The 25772-nt window shown below is 40.9% G+C and overlaps 1 protein-coding gene across 1 annotated transcript in view; it reads right to left on the bottom strand.

Moving 5' to 3' along the window:
• CTNNA1 (catenin alpha 1) overlaps window positions 1–24903 on the bottom strand; it is a 166390-nt gene extending 141487 nt beyond the window's left edge. The window contains exon 1 of the mRNA XM_029215977.1: window positions 24813–24903. The gene's annotated coding sequence lies outside the window, so the exon portion shown is untranslated. The remainder of the gene's footprint in view (window positions 1–24812) is intronic.
• Window positions 24904–25772: the final 869 nt, after the last annotated feature.

Raw genomic sequence — 25772 nt, 5'->3', positions numbered from 1 at the left:
AGTGCAGTGGTTAAGAATCTGCCTGCCAATGCAGGGGACACAGGTTCGAGCCCTGGTCCAGGAAGATCCCACATGCCGTGGAGCAACTAAGCCTGTGTGCCACAACTACTGAGCCCGCACTCTAGAACCTGTGTGCCACAACTACTGAAGCCTGCGTGCCTAGAGCCGGTGCTCTGCAACAAGAGAAGCCACCACAATGAGAAGCCCGTGCACTGCAACAAAGAGTAGCCCCCGCTCGCCGCAACTAGAGAAAGCCCACGCACAGCAAGGAAGACCCAACACAGCCAAAAAAATAAATAATTTTTTTTAAAAAATGTCAAGGGGCTTCCCTGGTGGCGCAGTGGTTGAGGATCTGCCTGCCAATGCAGGAGACACAGGTTCGAGCCCTCGTCTGGGAAGATCCCACATGCCGCGGAGCAACTAGGCCCGTGAGCCACAACTACTGAGCCTGCGCATCTGGAGCCTGTGCTCCGCAACAAGAGAGACCGCGACAGTGAGAGGCCCGTGCACTGTAATGAAGAGTGGCCCCCACTCGCCACAACTAGAGAAAGCCCTCGCACAGAAACGAAGACCCAACAGCCAAAAATAAATTAAAAAAAAAAAAAAAGTCAAGAAGTCTGATAACTACTTCAAAGTAATAATGAACACGCACTTTTTCAAGATACATTACAATTGCTACATATATGAAAAGCACTGAGATTCCTACTAGTGGGACAAAGTTTGAGGTTCAACTGAAAACTGGAGTTGGTTTTCTATTGTTAATAAAAGAAGGAAATGCTAAATTCCTATTAATATTAACAACAAAGACAAAACTTTTCCAATTCAAATTCAATGCAGGTTAAGAAACCCTAACCTCAACTGTACTGCAAGTTTATATGAAGTATAGAAGTTTATAGGGGATACACATGCATGTTAAACAACACCATGAGGTAACAGACAAATCCAGAATGTAAGGCATCCTACAAGACAACAGGACGTTAACTTGTCAGAAAGTCAACATGGGGGGGTGTGGGGAATATTTCAGACTAAAAGGCTCAGGAGACATAAGAATCTAATGCAACACATGTATCTTGTTTGGATCCCAGTTTGAAACAAAAAGCTATTAAGAAGACATTTGCAGGGAAATTGGTAAATTTTTAATATTTATATTATGGAATTACTGCTCAATTTCATACGTGTGATAATGAATTGTGGCTATATAGAAAAAGGACTATTTTTAGGAGATGCATGTTGAAATATCTAGGGGTGAAATGTCAAGATGATTGCAACTTTCAAATTCAGCGAAAGTAAAAATACATACACAGAGAGACCAAGGAATTATGAAAAAATATTCATAAATGTTAAATTAGATGGAAGACGTGTGTGGCTGGGTGTGTATATCTGAAATTTCTCATTTTAAAAATGGGGAAAATGCAGAGGTTTATAAGAAAATGTTCAAAATACATACTACTGAAGACGGAAAGGGGATTTTGAAAACAATATGAAGTATAACTGCAGGGGGATATATAAACCAAAATATTAACAATGATGTTACCTCTAAGATTTGGGGATTATGAGTGGTTTTAACATTCTTTTTTATAATTGTATTTTATGATTTTATAAAATGACAGGTATTTAGAAGTTATTTTTGTAATGAAAAAAAGTACAATCTTTATTTTACAAATTGTAAGGAGGACAATATAATCAAAAGGCAGGCTTGACCATCACTTAATCACTTTGAACTTGTTTCCTCATTTATAAAATAAAACTATCATTTACTTTTTAGAAAAAGACTATCAGGGACTTCCCTGGTGGTCCAGTGGTAAAGAATCCACCTTCCAATGCAGGGGACACAGGTTCGACCCCTGGTCGGGGAACTAAGATCCCACATGCCATGGGGCAACTAAGCCTGCACGCCACAACTACTGAGCTCTCACATCTCAACTAGAGAGCCTGAGTGCCACAAACTACAGAGCCCACACGCTCTGGAGCCCATGCACCACAGCTAGAGAGAAGCCCGCGAGCCGCAACGAAAGATCCCACATGCCTCAACAAAGATCCAGTGTGCTGCAACTAAGACCCGATGCAGCCAAAAAAATAAAGAAAAGAAAAAAATAATAATAATAGGGGTCTTCCCTGGTGGCGCAGGGGCTAAGAATCCTCCTGCCAATGCAGGGGCCACGGGTTTGAGCCCTGGTCCGGGAAGATACCACATGCCGTGGAGCAACTAAGCCCATGCGCCACAGCTACTGAGGCTGCATGTCACAACTACTGAAGCCTGTGCACCTCGAGCCTGTGCTCCGCAACAAGAGAAGCCACTGCAATGAGAAGCCCGCACACCACAACAAAGAGCAGCCCCACTCACCGCAACCAGAGAAAGCCCGCGTGCAGCAATGAAGGCCCAACGTAGCCAAAAATAAATAAATACATACATTAAAATAATAATAAAGAAAAAAAGACTATCATTATCTTTAGATGGCTTTTGTGAACATTAAATTAAACAGACTGTGATCCGCTGAATGAGTCCACGCTAACATGAACAAAAGAGAAGAAAAGTTCCTCTGTAATAGGAAATTAACCAACAAATAGGGAAGGAATAACATATTTAGAAAAATCACCATTTATGAAACATCATAATAATATTCAGGCAAGAATTATCAAAGAATGCTAAAGCAAACAGATGAAAAGTTTACTAAGAAACTGAGTACTTACATAGTCTCATAGTAACTCCCAACAGATTACTGATTACCAAGAGGGGAAATATAACTCTGTAGTACAGAAACCCGGCAAACACCACCTTAGCCAAGTGACAAAAATTAACATCCCTAATAATGGGACAAATGGACATTATGTAACCCCTGGTACAATGCACTGAGAAGGATACAGCATCACCTTCTGTGGTATTTCCTACCAATATTATCTAACCTCAATCTTGTCATGAGGAAACATCAGACAAACTCAAAGTGATGGATATTCTACAGAATAACTAGCTACAGTCTTCAAAAATGTCAAGGTAGGAAAAACAAAGATAGGCCGAGAAATTCTTCCAAATTAAAAGAGGCTAAAAAAGACATGAAAACTAAATGCAGTCATTCTGGACTGAAAATTGTATTAGGAGGAAAAAAAAATTGAGACAACTGATAAAATTTGATCAGGGACTCTGAAATAGATAATAAATAGTAATGTATCAATGTTAACTTTTCAAATTCCCATCATTATATTGTAGCTATGTCCTTGTGACATGTAATGGGAATGATGTCTGCAACTTACTCTCATACGGTTTAGAAAAAACTAATGTATTAAATATATGCATATATACAGAGAAGAACGGAAAGTAGGAGGAAGAGTGGGAAGGAGAAGAAAAGAAGGAAGAGAGGAGAAAGACAAGGAACAGAGGGAAATTGAAGGGGAAAATGAGAGACAGTATGGAGAAAGGGAGGGGTAGAAGGAGAGAAGAGAAGGGAGGAGGAGAGGGAGAGAACAAGGGGGGAGGGGAGAGGAGAGAGAGAGAGATGTCTTGAAATGTGGCTAGTGTAGCTGAGAATTGATTATCTTTATTTTATTTCATTTTAATTACTGTCAAATAGCCACCAGTGACTACCTTATCGGACAGCACAGTTCTAAACCCTCTACAGAAAGCAACATCAGACATCTAAATCCTATATTTGAATAATGACCAGGACAAGGTAGAACTACGCATGCCTGTGACCAGTACACTCCTAACAACTTTACTATAAAAAATATGTTTGTATCCTCTCCCATAAATGCATGCTTGAGGCACAAATAGGTAGACTCCTTTAGATATAGCTGAAAATATTACTGGAGGTATCATCTAAAAATTCTAGAATCGCTGAAGATGGAATGCCAAAAGGAATGTGGATTTGCTTAATCTGGTAACACAAAATGCCCATTTCCAGGGAATTTGTTTCATTTCAAGTGGGCAAATTTGCTCTCTACACTCATATTATGTCAAGCCTATACTTTGGTTTTTAAAGGTTATTTGCCCACTAAACATCAGCCCAAGTCAGCAAACCCTAGGAGATGGGAGTCCTTTAGATTGCTACAGGACTGACAACAGCTCAAGCAAATGTCATCAAATGTCAAAGATAAGACATTTCAGAAGGAATGATTTTTCCCCATGGATCCCACATTTCTGTATCCTAGCATTCCAGCCACTGTATCAACACAGAACAGAAAATCTTTCAAAGGTTGCAGAGGGAAGGAGTCAAAAGACAACTTAAATGAAGTTAGCTGCAAGAAGACATGTGGTCACATTTGGATTTTAATTATTAAACAAGTACAACATACAACAATTCACTTTCCCAAAGAAATACACCTTTTCATTTTTTTCTTGAAATAAAAAGCCTTCTTGAAAGGAGCTCAGGGAAAAGCACTTAGCCCAACCCCTGCCTGAGGAAAGGCACCTGGCCTGAGGACTTGATTACTTTTGAAAACCAGCAAACAAGATCCAAACACCATACACATGCATTCTTATGGTTTTAGAATCCATTGCTCAGGCCCAATGAGCAAAACTGGAAAGGATGAGAGTCCTGAGCTGAGAGAGAGAGACAAGGTCTCAAGCCACAGGGAAGCTGCCAAGGAGAAGAAAAGCTGTTTGGAGATAACTCAAAGAGGGAGCAAGCTGCCCAAGGTGAGCCTGGGAAGACTGGACCAGTCCAGTAACGGGGAAAAAGGCTTCAGACACTTGGAGAAAAATTAGGACTGCCTTAGAGAAAGAACAAGAGTCCCCTGATGATCTGTACACATGTTGATTGATAATAAATTTTAAATTATCAAAAAAAGTCTTTTTGGTCTTTTGTTTTCCCAATTACAAAATAATTTCACTTTCTTATTAACTGGAAAAGAAGGCAGAGTGTAAGCACACTAATGAACTGCAAACGACCCTGACCTCTCTGGGTCTGGGGAGACCCACTAGGGACTGGTAAATGGGAAAAGCATGTGCCCAGCTTCCCATGAGCTCCAGGCAATCTTTATCATGCACACCTCTGGTTAGCAGATCATTCGATTTTTTAAGAGATCCAAACTTGCAGATTTTTACATTAAATCTCCCAACTTTAATGTTAGAAACTTGTTCCAAAAGATTTTACCACTGTATGGGACAAACACTCATATCTGAGTACTATGTTTGCCCTGTTGGTCACCACTTTGCAATCACTAAACAAGATTCTCCCCTGAAGTCCTTTCTGATTGATTCCACATCCCAGAACTCCACATCCTCTTAAGTACTGTCTCTGAGGAGGGAGGTGTTAAGGCAAAGGACTCAATCACTCACTTCCATTGAGAAACTTGAAATATACTGACACTTGAAAACTGAGAACCCATTCAGTGTGTTTTCAAGTCTTTCAATAACCATGATGGAAGCAGACCGCCTTGTGTGGCATCTTTAATCAAAGGCCCCTCCAAGAGTGACACCAAATGTTATTAAACTATACTACAGAATCAAGTTATGCTTTTGGTGACCCCAACCCTACAAGGATTTCAAACAGCAGAGGTAGAACATTTAAAAATCTAATGGCGCAGTGGTTAAGAATCCGCCTGCCAATGCAGGGGACACGGGTTCCAGCCCTGGTCTGGGAAGATCCCACATGCCGCAGAGCAACTAAGCCCGTGCACCACAACTACTGAGCCTGCGCTCTACAGCCCACGAGCCACAACTGCTGAAGCCCATGTGCCTGAGCCTGTGCTCCACAACAGCAGAAGCCACTGCAATGAGAAGCCCGTGCACGGCAAGGAAGAGTAGCCCCCACTCACCGCAACTAGAGAAAGCCCACGTGCAGCAACGAAGACCCAACGCAGCCAAAAATAAATTAAATAAATTAATTTTTTTAAAAAAGAATACTGACCTCTTCAAAGTTTAAAAAAATTTTTTTAAATAAATAAAATCTAATGAAAATACATTCTCTGGAAAGAACATGGCTCCCGGACCCAGCTTCATCATTTATTTATTCTGACCTTGGACAAGTGACCTCACCTTTCTGGATCCTCAGTTTTCTCATCTATAAAATGAAAGAGGTTGAATTCTAAGCTCCATGTCCTTCCAGCTCTGAAATTCTAGTATTCCCTTCATTTAAATGGTCTCTCAGTAGCCTCTGAAGTGTTTCATTAAACATAATTGATTTTTCCCAGGTTTAGCCTGTGGTATTCCTACCTGTATTTTAAGTTTTAATGTGATAACTATGCTTATGTTTCTTTATATTATATAGCCTTAAGTTGCTAGCAAGGTACTTTATGCAAAGATGCTTTATGCAGAGCAGACACAGTATTAGTTGAATTAAATTTATGCAATGTGATTTTGAAATATTTACAAGCCTACCAAGACAAAGTTCCTGCTTCAATCTTAGTCATAGCTTCTGCTTCTCTACAATTAATGACATTGTTTAAAGTAACTAAACAAATAACTTTTAAACTCTTGGCAATTTCTAGTTTTCCAAATAACTTACAGAGCACTCCTTCACAAGAACTATTACAAAACCTACTAAAGCCAGCCAACCTTAATGAATTACAGCAACCTTAGGTTTTTCCAGGAGGGATCACGCTTAGTGGAATGAAATAAAAAGTTAAACTGTAGTTACTCAGTCTTCATTACCTTATAAATAGCAATCCTGGCTATAAAGCAAAAGTTCACTATAAATTCAGACAGGGGCAGAGACGGTAGGCATGTGACTAGCAATATTCATGACAGAAAGAGAAATGGGGAAGCAACAAGCAGAAAATAAAAGCGTAGTTCCATCAGAACCAAGGAGGCTGATTGTTGGCAAACTGTCTCATTTGTGCAAAGAGCTATATACCTTCTCCAAAAATATTAAATGTTCATTTACAACAGAATGACCACATTATTCTTAAAATCTGTCTGCTCCAAAGCTTTAGAATATCTGCACCTAGCTACTAAATGCCAATTTTTTTTTAAACAGCAAGGTTAAGTTAATGCAGTGTTAGAATGGTTCATTTAAATGCAAATTAGGAAATTTAGAAATTAAAGTACCCACAGTAACGTTAACTGTCACAGTGCACAAGATATAGGACTGTGGATTACTCAGGGCAGTCATAGGGATGCCAGGTTGCATCTGCATTAAACAGAGTTACCACAGCTGGTGGAATCTCAACTCTCAAATCTCCCAGTTACTGTCAAAAAAAAAAAAAGGTAACCTTTATAATTAAAACTCACTCCAGGGACTTCCCTGGTGGCACAGTGGTTAAGAATCTGCCTGCCAATGCAGGGAACATGGGTTTGAGCCCTGGTCTGGGAAGATCCCACATACTGCAGAGCAACTAAGCCCATGCACCACAACTACTGAGCCTGCACTCTAGAGCCCACAAGCCACAACTACTGAGCCCACGTGCTGCAACTACTGAAGCCCTCGCGCCTAGAGCTGGTGTTCCACAACAAGAGAAGCCACGGCAATGAGAAGCCTGCACACCGCAACGAAGAGTAGCCCCCGCTCGCTGCAACTAGAGAAAGCCTGTGCGCAGCAACGAAGACCCAATGCAGCCAAAAATAAAATAAATTTATATATTAAAAGCACAGGTTCATGTAAACAAAAAGAAAACCTGTTCCCCTCCAACCACCACAAAAAAAAGCACAGTCTCTTTCTAATCACAAGTACAATATCATTGTCCAAAAAAAAAATGCTTAGCCTTGGTCAAACCTGAGAGCCAAAACACAATCAAAGTAAAAAGTTTCCATCTACAGCAGAATACTGGATTACATAAACCAGTGATCAACTCATATACAAATACATTTTATATCAGGAACTTATATGGCACACAGTACAAGTTGTCACTCCACTTCCAGGTATATATAGATCTATAAGAAAAAGGACACTTGGCTAGATCTTTATTATTTTTTTAAGATTATAATTATGATTACTTTTATTATTATAATTATTTTTAAAAGAGTATAATTATTTTTAATCATAATAAAACATACCATCACTCTCATTTTGTTTCTTATCTTCTCTAGAGTACCAAAGGCAATGTGGAGGTACTTCCCTGGCAGTCCAGTGGTTAATAATCTGCCTTCCAATTCAGGGGACTCGGGTTCCATCCCTGGTCGTCGAACTAAGATCCCACATGCCGCTGGGCAACTAAGCCCGCGAGCTCCAGAGCCCATGTGCCACAACTAGAGAGAAGCCCGCACGCCCCAACAAAAAATCCCACAAGCCGCAACTAAGACCCGATACGTATTTAATAAATAAATACGTATTTAAAAAAAAAAACAGGCAATGGGGGAAACACAGGCAACAACTGAATGAAAGAACTTCCATGCCACAAGCGTTAGGAGACACAATGATTACCAAGAGCACTAAGCAAAGGACAAAAGGTAAACCTAAAAAAACAATGTTCAGTCCACCATTTAGCCACTCAATCAGCAAATATTTTAGTGCCTTCTCTGTATAGACACTATTTGAGACCAAAAACTCTGCCTTCGTCAAACTACACTGTAGTAACAGTATAAATAAGTAAACAAATAAGACAATATCTGTGCTAGAAAGAAAATTAAGCAGGATAATGGTAATGCAATTAGGTAGGGTCCTTCCAGGGCCTTTCTGTCTGGGTAACACGAGCTGAAATCTGAAAGTCAAGGAAGAGCCAATCAAGTGAATTATTTGGGGGAAGAGCGCTGCAGGCAGAGGTAACAGAGACAAGGCAGCATCTCCCAGGGCTTAGAGAAAGCGGTGGCCAATGTAGCTGGAGCATAGAGCAAGAAGAGGTGAGAGAGATCAAGTGAAGGAAAAAACAAGCTCCAGAGCTGCCGAAGTAACTGCAGTGTGGTCTGGATATCTGTGTTCGTTTACTTAGCTTCCACTCGACATGGTTGAGACCATCAACAAAGGAAGTGTTTAAGAGAAAATTGCACTAAGCCCTCTAACAGGCAACTGATTATGGATACACAGGAAGTCCCTGTTTCCATAAGAAACTGGATGACTCTGGTCTGAAAAACAAAGATGAAACCAGCATGTGGACTGGAAGCACAAGAGAAAAGAGACAAAGGGAGGAAAAAGAGGGTTTTGTTTTACAACAATGGGACTAAAAGGCAGAGAAACTTCTCACACAGCTGAGAAGTGCGCAGGAAGAAGAGGACTGTACTTTTCTTGGAGAGCCAGGAGAAAAGATGCCGGAACTTAACTAGAGTATAGGAAGTTACCCAGACTGAGTAAGAAAGCAAGAAAGAACTATCTCTAAAACTTGTAATGTATACCTTTGATGACCTAGTTTGTCATTCACTTGTCAATGACTGACCAATTACCACATCCTGGGGGATCCTGCTAGGTGCCAGGGACACAAAGACTAATTAGAAATCCCTACCAGATCATCACAGCAATTAATTATTAAGTACAAAAAGAAAAAGTTGCATTTAAATGGAACAATCTGGCAGATGCCACTTAATCACAAGTGTTTAAACTTAGCATCACCACCAGTAGAACAACCTGACAATCATTTCAATGCCCTGAGAAAAGTACATCATCACACATGTACTGTTCCTGCCAAAAGTGGCAACAATAAGACAAATCCAAACTGTGGACATTCTATAAAACTGGCTTAACTCTTCAAAAGTGTCAATGTCATGGGGGAAAAAAAGACTGAAAATCAAAACTAAAGAGATACAGGGGGCTTCCCTGGTGGTCCAATGGTTAAGACTTCATGCTCCCAATGCAGGGGGCCCGGGTTCGATCCCTGGTCAGGGAACTAGATCCCGTATGCCATAACTAAAAAGACCCCGCATGCCACAACTAAAAAGACCCTGCATGCTGCAACAAAGATCCCGCATGCCGCAACTAAGATCTTGTGCAGCCAAATAAATAAATATATTTTTAAAAAGAGTATAACTTGAAAAAAAAAAAAAAAGAACTAAAGAAATGCAACAACTAAATGAGGTATGGGATCTTTTACTGATTCCTGGATTAAAAAACTATGAAGGACATCACTGGGACAACTGGTGGAATTTAATATGAATATGGACTGTACATGAGATCAGTGCTTCTGGGAATCTTGTTAAAAGGCAAATTCTGAATCAGTAGGTCTAGGGTAGTACGTAAGAGTCTGAATTTCTCACAAGTTCCTAGGGAGAGCAGACACTGGTTCTTGGACCACTCTTTAAAAGAAATCATGTTACTATATCAATGTAAAATTTCTTATATAGTGTAGTTAAGTAAGGCAATGTCCTTACTCTTAGAAGTTACATGCCAAAAAACCTAAGGGTGAAATACTTGGTGTCTGCAGTCTACTTTCAAATTCCTCAGAAAAAAAGTTTATATAGAGTAATGGAGCAAATTTGAAAAATGTTAACAACTGATGAAACTAGGTAAACTGAAGAATCAAGTGCTCGTTGTATTACGCTTTTACAACTTTTCTGTACGTTTGAAGAATTTCAAAAACAGCTGGGGGAAATGCTCACAGTCTAGAATGGAAAATAGTTACAATAAAACAGAAAGTATAGAGTTGTACAGTGAACCACCAGTGCAAAGAGGAGCACCCAGGAGGGAATCCCCAATGGCCAGAGAGTCCTCACTGAGGATCTGATGTACTGGGAGGGAGGGAGGGCGGTTGTTTCAGTTTGTGCAAAGGGACCGGAGAACTTTGGCACCTTCCAAGAACCACAAGTGTAAATGAAAAATATAAGACAGATAGTGAAATGGCAGAAGATAAGGCTAAAAGATAAGCAAAGAAATTAAGAAGGCACTGGAGGTTATCTTTCTTATCTTGAAAATACCATTCTATAATACTTGAGAAATCCTGAAATGCACACCCCGCCCCAGAAAAAACCCTCAAAGACAAAGGAGAAAACCCCACCTCTTACAGTAACCATAGTAAAGACCAAAAGCCTACAGCAAGTGCCTTCCTGGCCAGAGCAGCACTTTCCCAATCTAAAGGACTTCACACACATGACCGCAGAGCTCAGTTCCTTAAACCCCACAAGGCTCGAGCCAAGCATTTTCCTCTCCATCTATTCCCCCTTGGCCTTCCTCATCTCCCCCTACCAAAGCTCCACCAAACCAGGTCCCCTAGAAGGAGACTCTAGGCCCCTTCCCTCCTCTTCCCTCCCCTCCTCTGCATCTTAGTAAATATCTCACTCTACTAACCCTTCCCATTCTCAGGAGTCTTCTCATTTCCAATCACTCTCCAGACAGCCCCAGTTATCATTGTCATGGAATCGACTCTCCTCTGAAAAGAACTTGGCATTGCTTCCCCACCACAGGCAGGATGAAGTGGAAACTCCTACAAACCTTACTCACAATGGCCTGCCAACCTCATCACCTGCCTCTACTCCAAACTCTTCAGATAGCATAAGTCTCCAGACCTTTATATAACCCCTATCCTCTGCCCAGAGCACCCCTCCAGACTCTTCCATCTTCCTTCAAGGCTCACACAAATGTCCTCTGCTTTCATAGAAAGAGCTGTTCCCTCTTTTCTGGGTTCCCCCATCTCTTTACAAGCATCTCTATTTCAGCACTTGCCACATAGCACGATATCAGTGTTTCCATCTCCCATAAAGCTGAGAGCTCCTTTAAGTACAGAGATCATGCCTTTTTTGAGCATGGTAACTTTCATCTAACAACATTCTATAAATGATTAACTGAACTGGCTCGACTGTTTTTAGATTTCATCTAGCAACACCGATGTGTGTGCAAAGAAATCTCTCTCCCGTTATAGATTAGCAAAAAAAAAAAAAAAAAAAAGGCAGGCTTAATAAATGCATTGTATTTAACTGAACCCTTCCCCCTGCAATTGAGATACAGCAAACTAAACACGACCTTAGACCCTAACTCAATAAAGATACCTAGAAAACATTACCTCTTTCACAGGTCTTAATGACACCAAAGAAGCTTAAATTTCTCTCAAGGGTTGCCATCTTCCATTTCCTTGAGTTTTTTCCCCTCCTCCCAAGGGATCAAGCTCACATTTCACTTATCCACTTCTGTGCAAAATGACAAGTTTCTAAAGATACACTTCAAAGTCAGTCCAGAACTTTTCTGAGAACATGATGGCCCCAGGTCCAAGGAAGCAAGAAAATGATAACAGATGATTATAAGAAACCTTTGCCAATTTAGAGATCCCCAGGAACAGAAAACCCCCAAGAACACGGACTCATCAGTAATAATAACCTACCCTTTCAGCTCTGCCTTATTCAGTGCACTATCATTTTTCACAAACCATGATTAAGAGTCTAGATTAATACTGAAATATTTAACATAATGAAATATTCAACATACCATGAGAGAATAGTAACAATGCATCTTTGCTTGGAAACAAAGCACGTATCAGAGTTGCACAGGGCAAATGGACTATTAGCAAAGGCTCCTATCCTTCGTGTAACTTGAAATGAGCCACAGTGAATGCGTTTTCTGAGTTATCATAGCACTTTCAGTTTCAAGAACAGTCTGCAGTCTAACCTAATAAACCAGTACATGTAATCTGATAATTAACCAGGCTTTCAACACACTCTTCAAATCATAATGTCTAATACTAACAAAATAAAATAAAACATAGCAATAAAACATTTTCAAAATACAACTGATGAGCCACTTACTTATGACAGTATTTAATAATGAAATCTCAGAACAAGAAAAAGAAGGAAATCCACAGCTCAGTATAATGAAATGGAATAGCCAAAATGAAATAATCCAGAAAAGAACTACCCTTTGAATTAGCAATTAAGGAATTACATCAGTTATCTAACACTAAGATTAAATTGGATTAAATTATTACTTCATCACAAAAATTAAATGCAAATGATAAATTTTTTCTTCTGTAAAGCCCTCAAAGTCTTTTTTTTTTTAATTCTTACAGATGATGGTGGGAATGTAAGTTGGTACAGCACTACGGAAAACAGTATGGAGGCTCCTCAGAAAACTAAAAATAAAATTACCATATGATCCAGCAATCCCACTCCTGGGAGTATACCCAGATAAAACTATAATTCAAAAAGATAGGGACTTCCCTGGCGGTTCAGTGGTTAAGACTCCGCGCTGCCAATGCAGGTGGTGCAGGTTCCATCCCTGGTCTGGGAACTAAGATCCCACATGCCACATGGAGTGGCCAAAAAGATTTTTAAAAAAAGATACATGCATCCCTATGTTCATAGCAGCACTGTTTACAATAGCCAAAACATGGCAACAACCTAAATGTCCATCAACAGGTAAATGGATAAAGATGTGGTACATACTCAGCCATAAAAAGAAACGAAACTGAGTTATTTGTAGTGAGGTTGATGGACCTAGAGTCTGTCATACAGAGTGAAGTAAGTCAGAAAGAGAAAAACAAATATCGTATGCTAACACATGTATATGGAATCTAAGAAAAAAAAAAAGTTCATGAAGAACCTAGGGGCAAGATGGGAATAAAGACACAGACCTACTAGAGAATGGGCTTGAGGATATGGGGAGGGGGAAGGGTAAGCTGTGACAAAGTGAGAGTGGCATGGACATATATACACTACCAAATGTAAAACAGATAGCTAGTGGGAAGCAGCCGCATAGCACAGGGAGATCAGCTCAGTGCTTTGTGACCACCTAGAGGGGTGGGATAGGGAGGGTGGGAGGGAGGGAGACACAAGAGGGAAGAGATATGGGAACATATGTATATGTATAACTGATTCACTTTGTTATACAGCAGAAACTAACACACCACTGTAAAGCAATTATACTCCAAAGATGATGTTAAAAAAAAAAAAAAAACTATCTCTGAATGGAAGCATTGGGTTTAATCAGTTCTGAATTTGAACAGTCTCTTTGTTTCTCTGCACCACTAGAAAGAGTGGTGTGTTGAGCAAATATTGTTAATGTGCCTGAAAGTCTACCTTCAAAGTCTCTACAGAGGTTTAACTGTATATAAGCCAAGGGTCACCCTTAGGGTTCTGGTTTTAGTCCATTTTATAAAACTAAGACTGTAGTGTCCTCTGTATTCTTTTAGTGTCATCTAAATAAAGTTCTAACTAATATTCCCAAATGTTATGTTATCTTACAGGTGAAGGGCAATCACAGGTTTAAATGAAGGCAAACTATAACCATGCAGGCCGTTCTTTTTTTTTTTTTTTTCCTCAGTACGCGGGCCTCTCACCGTTGTGGCCTCTCCCGTCACGGAGCACAGGCTCCGGACACACAGGCTGAGCGGCCATGGCTCACGGGACCAGCCGCTCCGTGGCATGTGGGATCCTCCCGGACCGGGGCACGAACCCGTGTCCCCTGCATCGGCAGGCAGACTCTCAACCACTGCGCCACCAGGGAAGCCCCTGCAGGCCGTTCTTGTGTTGGAAATGTGACTGTTAAAATTCTCTCGGTAAAGTTTCGCAGTTTTGTCCCCCCCCCAAAAAAAAAAAAAAAAATGTGGTACACATATACAATGGCATACTACTCAGCCACAAAAAAGATTGAAATAATGCCATTTGCAGCAACATGGATGGACCAGAGATAATGATACTAAGCGAAGTAAGTCAGAAAGAGAAAGACAAATACCATATATCACTTATGTGTGGAATCTAAAATATAGCACAAATGAACCTACCTACAAAACAGAAACAGAATCACAGACATAGAGAACAAACTTGTGGTTGCCCAGGGGAAGGTGAGGAGGGAGAGGGATGGACTGGGAGTCTGGGGTTCGTAGATGCAAACTATTACATTTAGAATGGATAAACAACAAGGTCCTAAGGTATAGCACAGGGAAATATATTCAATATCCTGTGATAAACCATAATGGAAAAGAATATTTTAAAAATGCAAAAAAAAATTCTTACAGATGAAAATTACAACTTCCACAATAAAATTCCCTCTCTTCTTTTACTACAAGGGGACCACTGAACAGATGACAAGAAATTTTAAAAATCTAATCACACTACTCACACAATACTTGTTCCAAATGATCAAATCTTTGTTACAAATATTTAGAATGACACTCAAAGTTGCCTTGCAAACTGTATTTACCTTATATGCATTGCTCCAAACTTGCAGCCAGTGAAAAAGCACAAATTAAATCCCAATCAAAAGGGGGTTTGATAGATGACAGCCCATCAACAAGTAAATAGAAATGCATGGTAATTTCAAGCTCCATTAGAAATGGAGTTGGGGGTATGCTTGCACACAGAGAAAGTTTGATAGTTATAAAAAAAAAAAAAAGGGGGGGAAATAATGAACATTTAGAGGCTCCAACAGAGAAAGGGCAATGCTGAAGTTTTATTTTGAAGCACAGTTATTTCTGCACACTCTGAACTTTCAATAATGGATAAATTTAGTATAGTGCTCTTGCAAGTGAACAAAACAGCATGAGACAGGGCAAGTAAAGCCAGACTGTTCACCTCCCTACACAGTTCGGCCCATTCAGCCCAGGCCCACAACATGGGGGGCTGAGCTGACCACCACACTGCACAAGCAACAAATACCACCCTCAATGTCTGGAAGCAAGCACAGTGGCACCTAGGCCGGACAGGTGCCACTGTCCGGCCTAGGTGAGAGATTAGTATCCAGAATATATATAGGAAATGTTGCTCTGTGAGACTCTCTACAATGCCTGATGTAACTTTTTTCTTAAGAGAAAACAGAAGGTACTAATAAGACAAATCCTCCAATACATAAGGTATAACCAAAATTCCTTTAAGACTTCTAAGTGTGTGGCTTCACAGTCCCTCAAGAGGAAAAAATGATTTGGGCTGGGAAAGCAGAAAGGATAACTGATTTCATGTTTTTCACTATTTGTTTATCTCTATACAGAAGGTCAAACTTGCAAAATACATATTTTTTGAATGAATTTATTTTTACCTGTTTATTTTTTCACTTTTTATATGCAGTAAAATTCACTCTAGTATTCTATCCTATGACTTGTGACAAACTCAGTTATGCAATCACCTCCATAATAAAGAGATAGAACAGTTTAAAGAATTTATTTTATTTTCACAACAGCACACACATACAACTGAACCATAGACCCTAACTGTACAAAAGATTATTCACTTCAAGAGCAAATTTGGCATCAAATTACTGCAAAGCTACAGTAATCAAAACAGTGTGGTACTGGCATAAAGACAGACACAGAGATCAATAGAACAAAATAGAGAACCCAGAAACAAACCCTCTCATGGTCAAATGATTTTCGACAAGGTGTCAAAACCACTCAATGAGGAAAGGACAGTCTTTTCAATAAGTGGGGCTGAGAAAACTAGATATCCACATGTAAAACAATGAACGTGGACTCTTACCTAATATCATATATAATAATTAACTCAAAATGGATCAAACATCTAAACGTAAGAGCTAAAACTATAAAACTCTTAGAAAAACAAAAATCACAGGGGGACTTCCCTGGTGGCACAGTGGTTAAGAATCCACCTGCCAATGCAGGGGACACGGGTTCGATCCCTGGTCCAGGAAGATCCCACATGCTGCGGAGCAACTAAACCCGTGTGCCACAACTACTGAGCCTGTGCTCTAGAGCCCGCAAGCCATAACTACTGAGTCCGCGTGTCACAACTACCGAAGCCCACTTGCCTAGAGCCGGTTCTCCGCAACAAGAGAAGCCACCGCAATGAGAAGCCCACACACCACAACGAAGAGTAGCCCCCACTCGCCACAACTAGAGAAAGCCCAAGTGCAGCAACGAAGACCCAACGCAGCCAAAAATAAATAAATAAATTTTTAAAAAGTCACAGGGCAAAAGTTTAATGACATGCTTAGTAATGATTTCTTGGATATGACACCAAACGCACAGGTAACAAAAGAAAAAAAGAGATAAACTTCCTCAAAATAAAAACCTGTGTGTACCAAAGGACATTATGAACAGAGTGAAAAGGCAATCCAGACAACAGAAGAAAATAACTGCAAAACATATATGTGAAAAGAGATTAGTATCCAGTATAGAAAACTAAAACTCAACCAAAAAAAAAAACTACTCAATGATGTGCAAAACACTTGAATAGACATTTCTCCAGAGATATACAAATGGCCAATAAACCCATGAAAAGATACTCAATATCACTAATCATTTGGGGAATGCACATCAAAACTATAATGAGATACCATCTCACATTCATTAAGATGGCTACTATCAAAAACAAAAAAGAAAAAAAAAGAAAATAACAAGTGTTGGTAAGGATGTGGAAAAATCAGAACCCTTGTGCCCTGCTGGTTGAAATGCAAAATGGTACAGCCACTGTGGAAAACAGTATGGCAGTTTCTCAAAAAGTTAAACATAAACTTACCATATAATCCCGCAATCCCACTTCTGGGTATATATCCAAAAGAACTAAAAACAGTGTCTCGAAGAGATATTTGTATACCCATGTTCATAGCAGTACTATTCACAGCAGAACTATCCAAATGCTTATTAGCAAATGAATGGATAAGCAAACTGGGATATATATAAAATATTATTCAGCCTTAAAAAGGGAAGGAAATTCTGATATATGCCACAACATGGATGGACCCTGAGGACATTATGCTAAGTAACATAAGCTAGTCACAAAAAGATTAAGATTCCACTTATATGAGTTACCTAGAGTAGTCAAAGAGACAGAAAGAAAGGTGGTTGCCAGGAGCTGGGGTAAGGGGGTAATGGGGACTTGAAGTTTAATGGGTATAGTTTTAATTTTACAACATTAAAAGACTTCTGGAGATAAATGGTGGTGATGACTGCACAATATGAATGTACTTAATACCACTGAACTATACATTTAAAAATGGTTATGTTGGTAAATTTTATGTTATGTGTACTTTACAATTTTTTAACTTAAGAAAAAAAAGGAAGGGAAGAAAATTCTGACACATGCTACAACATAGATGAACCTCAAAGGTTACGTGAAATAAGCCAGACACAATAGGACAAATATATGATTCCACTTATATGAGGTACCTAGACTAGGCAAATTCATAAAGAAAAAAAGTAGATAAGAGGTTACCAGGGGCTGGGGAGAGGGCAGGATGGGGAGTTACTGTTAAATGAGTAGAGTTCCTGTTTAGAATGATGGAAAAGTTCTAAAATGGATGGTGATGAAAAAAATAAAAAATAAAAAAATAAAATAAAATAAAATGGATGGTGATGATGGTTGCACAACATTGTAAATGCACTTAAGGCTTAAAAATAGTGAAAATGGTAAATTTTATGTTATATATATTTAACCCCAATTTAAAAACATTATTTTAAGAGTAGCAAATCTTTTCCCCCAGGAATTCCACTTCTAAGAAGTTTCCCTTAAGAAGTAAGGACAGGCAAAAGATTCAGCTACAAATTAAAGCAGCTCTGGAAGCAAATGAAATGTCCAACAGAGGACTGATTAAAGAAGCTATATTGGAACAGTAGGGGATCATTAATATGCTATGTTAACACTGTGAGATTAACCATATTCATCAATTCTAAAGCATACATATTTCACATCTTTAAGTCTCTAAAATTTGGATGTGTCTTACAATTGATGGCATTTTCTAGTTTATTTGGCAGTGTTTATTTTCTTAGTGGTACATAAAGGTTAATCTTAATGCTATTAATAGGGGAAATGTTCAAGTATGATAAATGGACGGCAGATTACAAAAGAGCAAATAAAGTAAAATCTAGTTTTTATAAAAGTTATACAGTCAATACCTAGAAAAAAATATCACAGGATGTACACCAAAATGTTAACAGTGTTTATCTCTAGGTGATATAAATATGAATTTTTTTTTATAAAGTTGTTCACTTTTTTCGTTATTGTTTTTAATCTTTCAGCCATGCCGCGCAGCACATGGGATCTTATTCCCTCGTCAGGGATCAAACTCTCGCCCCCCGCATTGGAAGTGCGGAGTCTTAACCACTGGACCGCCAGGGAAGTCTCAGTGGTTTTATTTTTTTTAAAAACTTAAGTAAACTGGATGTAAAGCCATGCTGCCTCCACCCCCATATCAATCTGGCACAATCCTATATATAGCATATCTACTCATATTAGATATGAGTCAGGTATCACAAAAGACTAAAAGATACAAAAGAACGTTAATTGCCTTGAAGGAGCTCAGCATGTAACAAAAGAATTTATGGTCCACAAGAGTCTTTACAAAGGTAAATCAGCAACTCAGTGCTATGTAAATAACTGAACTAGTGCACTGGTTTTACTGATAAGACAACTTAATATGAACCAGAACATGTCCTGTCCAGCAGTCCATAACTAAAAGAATAAATTAGCATTCTATCATGTTAGACATTAAAATAAATATCCTTTATAAGTCATCTTAGTCATTACATAGATGACAAAGTTCAAACTCTCCAACTGAGACTCATAAGATTAAAAACCCCTAAAAGCAGGTTAACATCATAAATCATCAGATAATAGACACATAATCAATGACAAATTAGCAATAGCAGGAAACCCCCTACCATACAATTATTGTTTGCTATGACATTTTAAGAACTACATTTTAAAAAAATTCTTTCCAGAAGTTAGCTACAATAAAAACTTTACTTCCTGCCCTCAAAGTAGACAGCTCAGCTGGGGCGGGGGTGGGGAGAGACACACAGGGAAAAGCTCTATGACACTGGATTTGGCAATGACTTCTTAGAAGATACCAAAAGCATTAGCAACAAAAGAAAAAACAAATAAATGGGACTTGATCAAAATTTAAAGCTTTTTAACATCAAAGGACATATCAACAGGGTAAAACTGAGAGAAAATATTGCAAGTCCTCCATCTAATAAGTGATTAACAGCCAGAATATACAAAGAACTCTATAACTCAACAACAAAAAACCCCAAACAATTAAAACGGCCAAAGGACGTGAATAGAGATTTCTTGAAAGAAAATATACAAATGGCCAATAATCACATGAAAAATGCTCAACAACACTAAACATTAGAGAAATGCAAATCAAAACCACAATGAAACATCAACTCACATCCATCAGGATGACTATTATTAAAAAGTAAATAAATTTATTTTAATTAAAAAACAGAAAATAACAAGCGTTGGTGAAAATGTGAAGAACATGGAACACTTACACATTGCTGTTAGGAATGTAAAGTAACATAGCTACTGTGGAAAACAGTATGGCAGTTCCTCAAAAATTTAAGCGTAGAATTACCATACCAAATGACCTAGAAATTCCACTTCTGGGTATATACCCAAAAGAGCTGAAAGCAGTGACACAAACACATAGTTGCACACCGATGTTCACAGCAGCATTATCCACAATGGCCAAAATATGGAGGCAACCCAAGTGTTCATCAATAGATGAATGGATAATGGAATGTTACTCAACCTTAAAAAGGAAGGAAATTCTGACACATGCTACAACATGGGTGAACCCTGAAGGTATTATGCTAAGTAAAATAAGCCAGGTACTTAACACAGTTAAGTTAATAATTCAAAGTGACAGAAAGTACAATGGTGGTTGCCCTCGGGCTGGGGGGAGAGGAAATGGAGAGTTATTGTTTAATGGATATGGAGTTTCAGTTTAGGACAATGAAAAATTTTTCTGGATATGGACAGCGGTAGTGGTTACACAACATTGTGAATGTACTTAATGCCACTGAAGTGTACACATAAAGATAATTTAAATGGTAAGTTTTGTTATGTATATTTTATTTTAAAGACTAATAAGAATGTCATAATCAGGTGCAAATTTTAGAATTTCAGGTAAGTTAAAGATCACTTTCAGCAACGATGATCAATGTCTCAATAGAAAAACCATATCAACCAGCCTTCGGATGGATAGCATTCGTGTCAGAGAAGGATGGAGTATTCCACAACAAATGCCTGGCAGAGGCAGAGACATGTAGCAACAATTCACAATAGAAAATAAGGCTGAAAAATAAGTTAGGGCCAGGACTTAGAAGGTGCTAAATGCCCATCTAAGATTCTGACTAGTGCAACAAGACAGCAGTACATTTCCCAAAAGAAGAATGAGTACTGCTTATGTGTAAAAGACTGAATGGTGGAGGGGAAGATAGTAAGAAATTCAACTAACTTCAGCAAACACTTACAGAGCAACAAGTGTTCCAAATTCTCAGATTATAAAAACTGAAGGGAGAGGAGGGGTGGGTAGTGACTGCAAAGAGATTTCTGGAGTACTGGTAATTTTCTGTTTCTTGATCTGGATGGTGTCTATGGGTGGTGTTCACTCAAATAATTCATTAGACAGGTACTGCTATAATTTGAATACTTTTCTACATGTACGTTATACTTTAATTTTTTAAAGTTTTATTAAAAATAAAGGCTAAGGCCCAACTTCTAAGAAACCCCCAGCTGAGAGGAAGTAATCCATAAAAATATTTACCAAATGACATGAAAGATGCAACCACAGAATATGTACAAGGTACCCAAGAAGCACTGAGATCCAACAGAAAACCCAGAGGCACTAACATCTAAGGTGAGTTTTAAAGAATAAACAAGTTTGTCAGACGGATGAGAAAAACAGTGCTCCAGGCAAAGGAAAAAATATGAAAAAGGCACCAAAGCAAACAATAGAACAATTTATCCAGAGAACTACAAGTAGTTTTGATAGTTCAAAGATAAGGAGATGATCTAAACTAGAGTGGAAGCAGAGAGAAGGGAAAACAGGAATTTATGTAAGAGGAAGATCAGATGTAAAGGATTTCATCTGATTAGATCTGGGTGGAAAGGAATAAGAATGGAATGAGGATGGTTCTCAATTTGCCCATAACAGCAACTTGGTCATCAAGGCCCTCCATAATCTGACTGTTGCTTCATCTGTCATAGTTCCAACCACAAGCCAGACTCCAGACAGAAAAGACTCCTTCCTCCTTCATTCAACGTGCATCTAATTTTTTCTTTAATCTCCAGGCCAGGTACCATGCCGAAGGCTAAGGCTCACTTTCTAGCGGCAAAGGCAAACAGGGATATCAATAACAAGGTACAGTACAGTGGAGTGTACCAGCTAGTGGGAAGAAGTTTGCTACCAGAAAGGAAAGTGTTAGCTTGAGTCTTGTGATAGGACTAAGAGCTCATTATAAAAGTGATGGAAAAAAAAAAAAAAAAGTGATGGAATGCAAACTGGGGGAGTGGGGGAGAACAAGGTGCGTGACTGAGCAAACAACAAAACAACAGTAACAGATAATCCTAGGCCCCTACATCCAATTTATATGTAAGGCCTATCTCATTTCTCCAAAATACTTTATCCCACCACCTTCACTCCCACCATCTTCCTAGCTCAACTCCCTACTTCCACTTGTACACATATACAAGCCTTGCAAGCACTAGCAGGAGCAATCTTCTTAAAAAGGAAATCAGATCATGGAACTTCTTACAATGGCTTCTTACAGCTCTTAGAAGAAAATCCAAACATGTGACCTGGAGTTTCCTGGCAATCTCATGTTAAGGCCTTCTCCCCATCCTAAAAGTATTCAAGCTACACAAGTCTTCTCTTAGGTCTCTAAACACATGGAGTTCTCTCCTGTCTCATGACCCTTATTTACACAAGCAGAATATCCTGTTCCCTCTGTCTAGATCTTCATCAGCACACAAACCACTACCCCCAACAACCAGGTCTGTCTGTCACGTCTCACACTACTGCTACTTTCTCAAAGAAATCCCAGGACTCTGCCAGTTACTGCCTATCTCTACATCTGGTTTAGGTCTAAAGAAGAAAAAGGTTTCTCATTTTGGTCCTCTTGAGTTTTTTTGGTTTTGTTTTTGTTTTCTTTTTGTCTGCGTTGGGTCTTCCTTGCTGCGTGTGAGCTTTCTCTAATTGCGGCTCATTGCGGTGTGCCGGCTTCTCATTGCAGTGGCTTCTCTTGTTGCGGAGCACAGGCTCTAGGCACACAGGCTTCAGTAGTTGTGGCACATGGGCTCAGTAGTTGCGGAGCACGGGCTTAGCAGCTCCGCAGCATGTGGGATCTTCCCGGATCAGGGCTCAAAACCCGTGTCCCCTGCACTGGCAGGTGGATTCTTAACCATTGCGCCACCAGGGAAGTCCGGTCCTCTTGAGTTTGAGATGCCCCTGGGGGCACCCAAGCAGCTCTCCAGTGCACAGGTGACCATGTGGATGAGGTGAAACATCTGTACTCAAAATAGAAGCTTCCACTTTAGCACAAGTATCGGACTTTAGCATAAGTTTGATGGCAGGGAGACTGCACAGAGAACTGCTTCTCAACTTGGAGGGAGAGGGGACCCCTGATCTCTTAAGTCACCATAGGAATGAGATGTTACTGATGGAAGGAGGGTGATACCACATCAATGGTGTGGAAGACTGAGATATGCTGGACAGAATCCTGGATATGAGTGTACTGAACAAAAACAACAAAAAGACTGAGAAACAAGAGCCAAAACTATAAGGAAAACCAGGAGAGATTTACATCACAATTCCACAAACTCCTTTGCCCTTTTATGCTTCCTCCCAACCAAACCCTACTCCTGTTTCATCCAGTTCAAATGCCATCCCCTCCTGGAAGCATTAGCCCCCACTCCACATCTCCACCAGTTTTTATCATTATTATTATGTAAGGCTGACCCATGCACAAGTTTCTCAACAGTAGTGTTATGGTACTGAACACCATCAGCCTCGTACTACACCTGGGGTGTGTGTCTCTCCTCCTTATTACAACTGTGAGCTCTTGGGGGCAGAGACCATTTCTTAATCAACTGTGGTCCCTTAAGAAAGTGGATAAATTATTTTTTAATTTGGTAAAAGTCAAAAAGGGTAAATAATTGCGCAGAGGCTATGGATAATTTCTCAACCCCTCCCTCTTGTAAAATAAAATAACACATCTTAATTTGATTTATAAATTCATACTTTCCCAAAGTAACATACAGCTGTACAGTCTTTAAGAATCACTGCTACACAAAATATCCTCATCGAAATGCCTTTCCTGTTGCAACAATACAGTGGTGTAATCATTTCCTTCATCATAAACATGAAATGCCCTTAATTTAGTTGGAGACTTAACATATCTTACTCTTTTCTAAATTATCCTAAGTTTTGTACAAAACAAACACACCAAAAAAATGTTACAAAGACGCGGGAGTACATAAGAGGTTGTCAGTCCTGGGTCTGAGCCAACTGCCGCCTGCATTATTGGGAAGCCATTCCTGCCAAGCCAAGGTTAGGCATTCAGTCAACATTTTTTCCAACAAGCGCTTCGCACACGCACACTCCTTTAAAAGTCAACAACAACAAAAAAAACGTTCCAAGGACATTCGTGAAAACTAGTACTAATCAGTGTTAAGTGCGTCCAATTAACCAGCACAAGAAGTCTGAGTAATTTCACAACAAAGGTTAACACGGTGCACGCCAGAAGTCCACACGGGCGTGGCTGCCCTTCCCAGCCAGACTGTGTCAGAGAAAAGGGCCACTCAAAACTTTCACATACGCTCGGGCCGGGAATGCGGGTCTGCGGGCCCAGCAAACGTCCTGTCCACCTGACCAGGAAGTTTCGGGGGCAGGGGCGGGGGCGCGACCACAGAAACCCACAAACCACACGTACTTCAATGGAAAACCCAACTCCCGGACCCGCCCGCACCTGGAACAACGCGCCGACTCTTCCCTACAAGGAAGGCAGCCGAGGGGGCCCAGCGCGGGCCTGGCGCGCGCACCAAGCCCACTTGAACAAAGTTTAGAAACCGGGAGAAACTTTCAAGTGAGGAAGCGCCGCGGCGGCGCGGGGCCGGCGGCTCGCTCTGCTCCAGCCGCCGCGGCCCCTCAACTTCCCGAGCGCCAGGAAACGCCGGCCCCGCCCGGCCAGGGCCCAGGCCCGGGGCGCCGCCGGAGAAGAGGGCCGGAGGCCGCACCAGCGCCCGCCCGGAGCCCGATTCCGGGCGGGGTCGTGGAGGTGACCGCGCCCGGCCCGCCCACCCGAGAAGCCCCTGGGCCCGGCTGGGGAGCCCGCACCCGCACGAAGACAATTACCTGCGGCGAGCTCGGCGAGTGCAGGAAGATTCCCGAAGCCCGAAGCCGAGTGCCGCCGCTTTGTCTCCGCCTGTCCGGCTCCGAGGAGGAAATGGGCCGCCCGGCGCCCCCGGCCCCGCCCGCCCTTCCCAGCACCTCCCTCCGGCGCGCTCTTCCCGGCGCCTCCCGCTGCAGCCCAGCTTTCCCGGTCCTCGATTTGGAGACAGCCCTCGACCAAAGAGCCTGGCGGTGCCAGGCCTGGACCCCCAACAGGACCTCTTGCTCTCCGCCCCTCACCCCTGAGTTACTTAATTCCAGGCCCCTAGTGATCTAGGGATGGGAGTGACCCCCCCCCCCAGAGGAAGGAGGAGCGCTGACTCCTGGAACAGCCCGCGAGCGGGGGAGGGCAGGTGAGTCACCGCTCCGCGCACAGGTGAGTCTCCGGGCGCGGCCTGCTGAAGCCCCACCCCCCGCTGGTGCCCCAGGGACCGGGTGAGGCGATGCAGCGTCCTGGGCTCTCTCCTCTGAAGAGTGCCACAGGTGTTCGGAGTAACAGGCTTCCGGAAAAGTGCTCTAGGTCCACCCACTGGTTTTACAGAAGGAGAAACTGAGGCCTCAAAGCTTGAGGCGAAGTGGAAGTAGAATCCGACTCTAGGGAACTCATAATGTGCAATGGAAGCCCTTCTAGAAGTCACCTAACTCATCTGTCACTTGACAGATGGGGAAACCGAGAGCTCTCCTGATGGAGGACAAGAGGCTTCTCACATCAGTGTCCCCTCCTGAGATTGCCCACAAGAGGCTTCTCACATCAGTGTCCCCTCCTGAGATTGCCACACACACACACACACACACACACACACACATACACACAAATTTGAAGGACCTGGCGTCTATTCCTATCCTTCTGGCCATTTACGGAATTTTATTCCCACTCTTCCTTATCTTCCTGATGAATGTTCCCCCAAAAAACTACAAAACAAA

The sequence above is a fragment of the Monodon monoceros genome, unplaced genomic scaffold (assembly GCF_005190385.1).
Source record: "Monodon monoceros isolate NGI ecotype Baffin Bay Population unplaced genomic scaffold, NGI_Narwhal_1 Super_Scaffold_12, whole genome shotgun sequence".
In the NCBI taxonomy this organism is placed as follows: domain Eukaryota; kingdom Metazoa; phylum Chordata; class Mammalia; order Artiodactyla; family Monodontidae; genus Monodon; species Monodon monoceros.
Note: the sequence above shows the minus strand (reverse complement) of the source record. Positions and strands in the feature narration are given on the sequence as shown.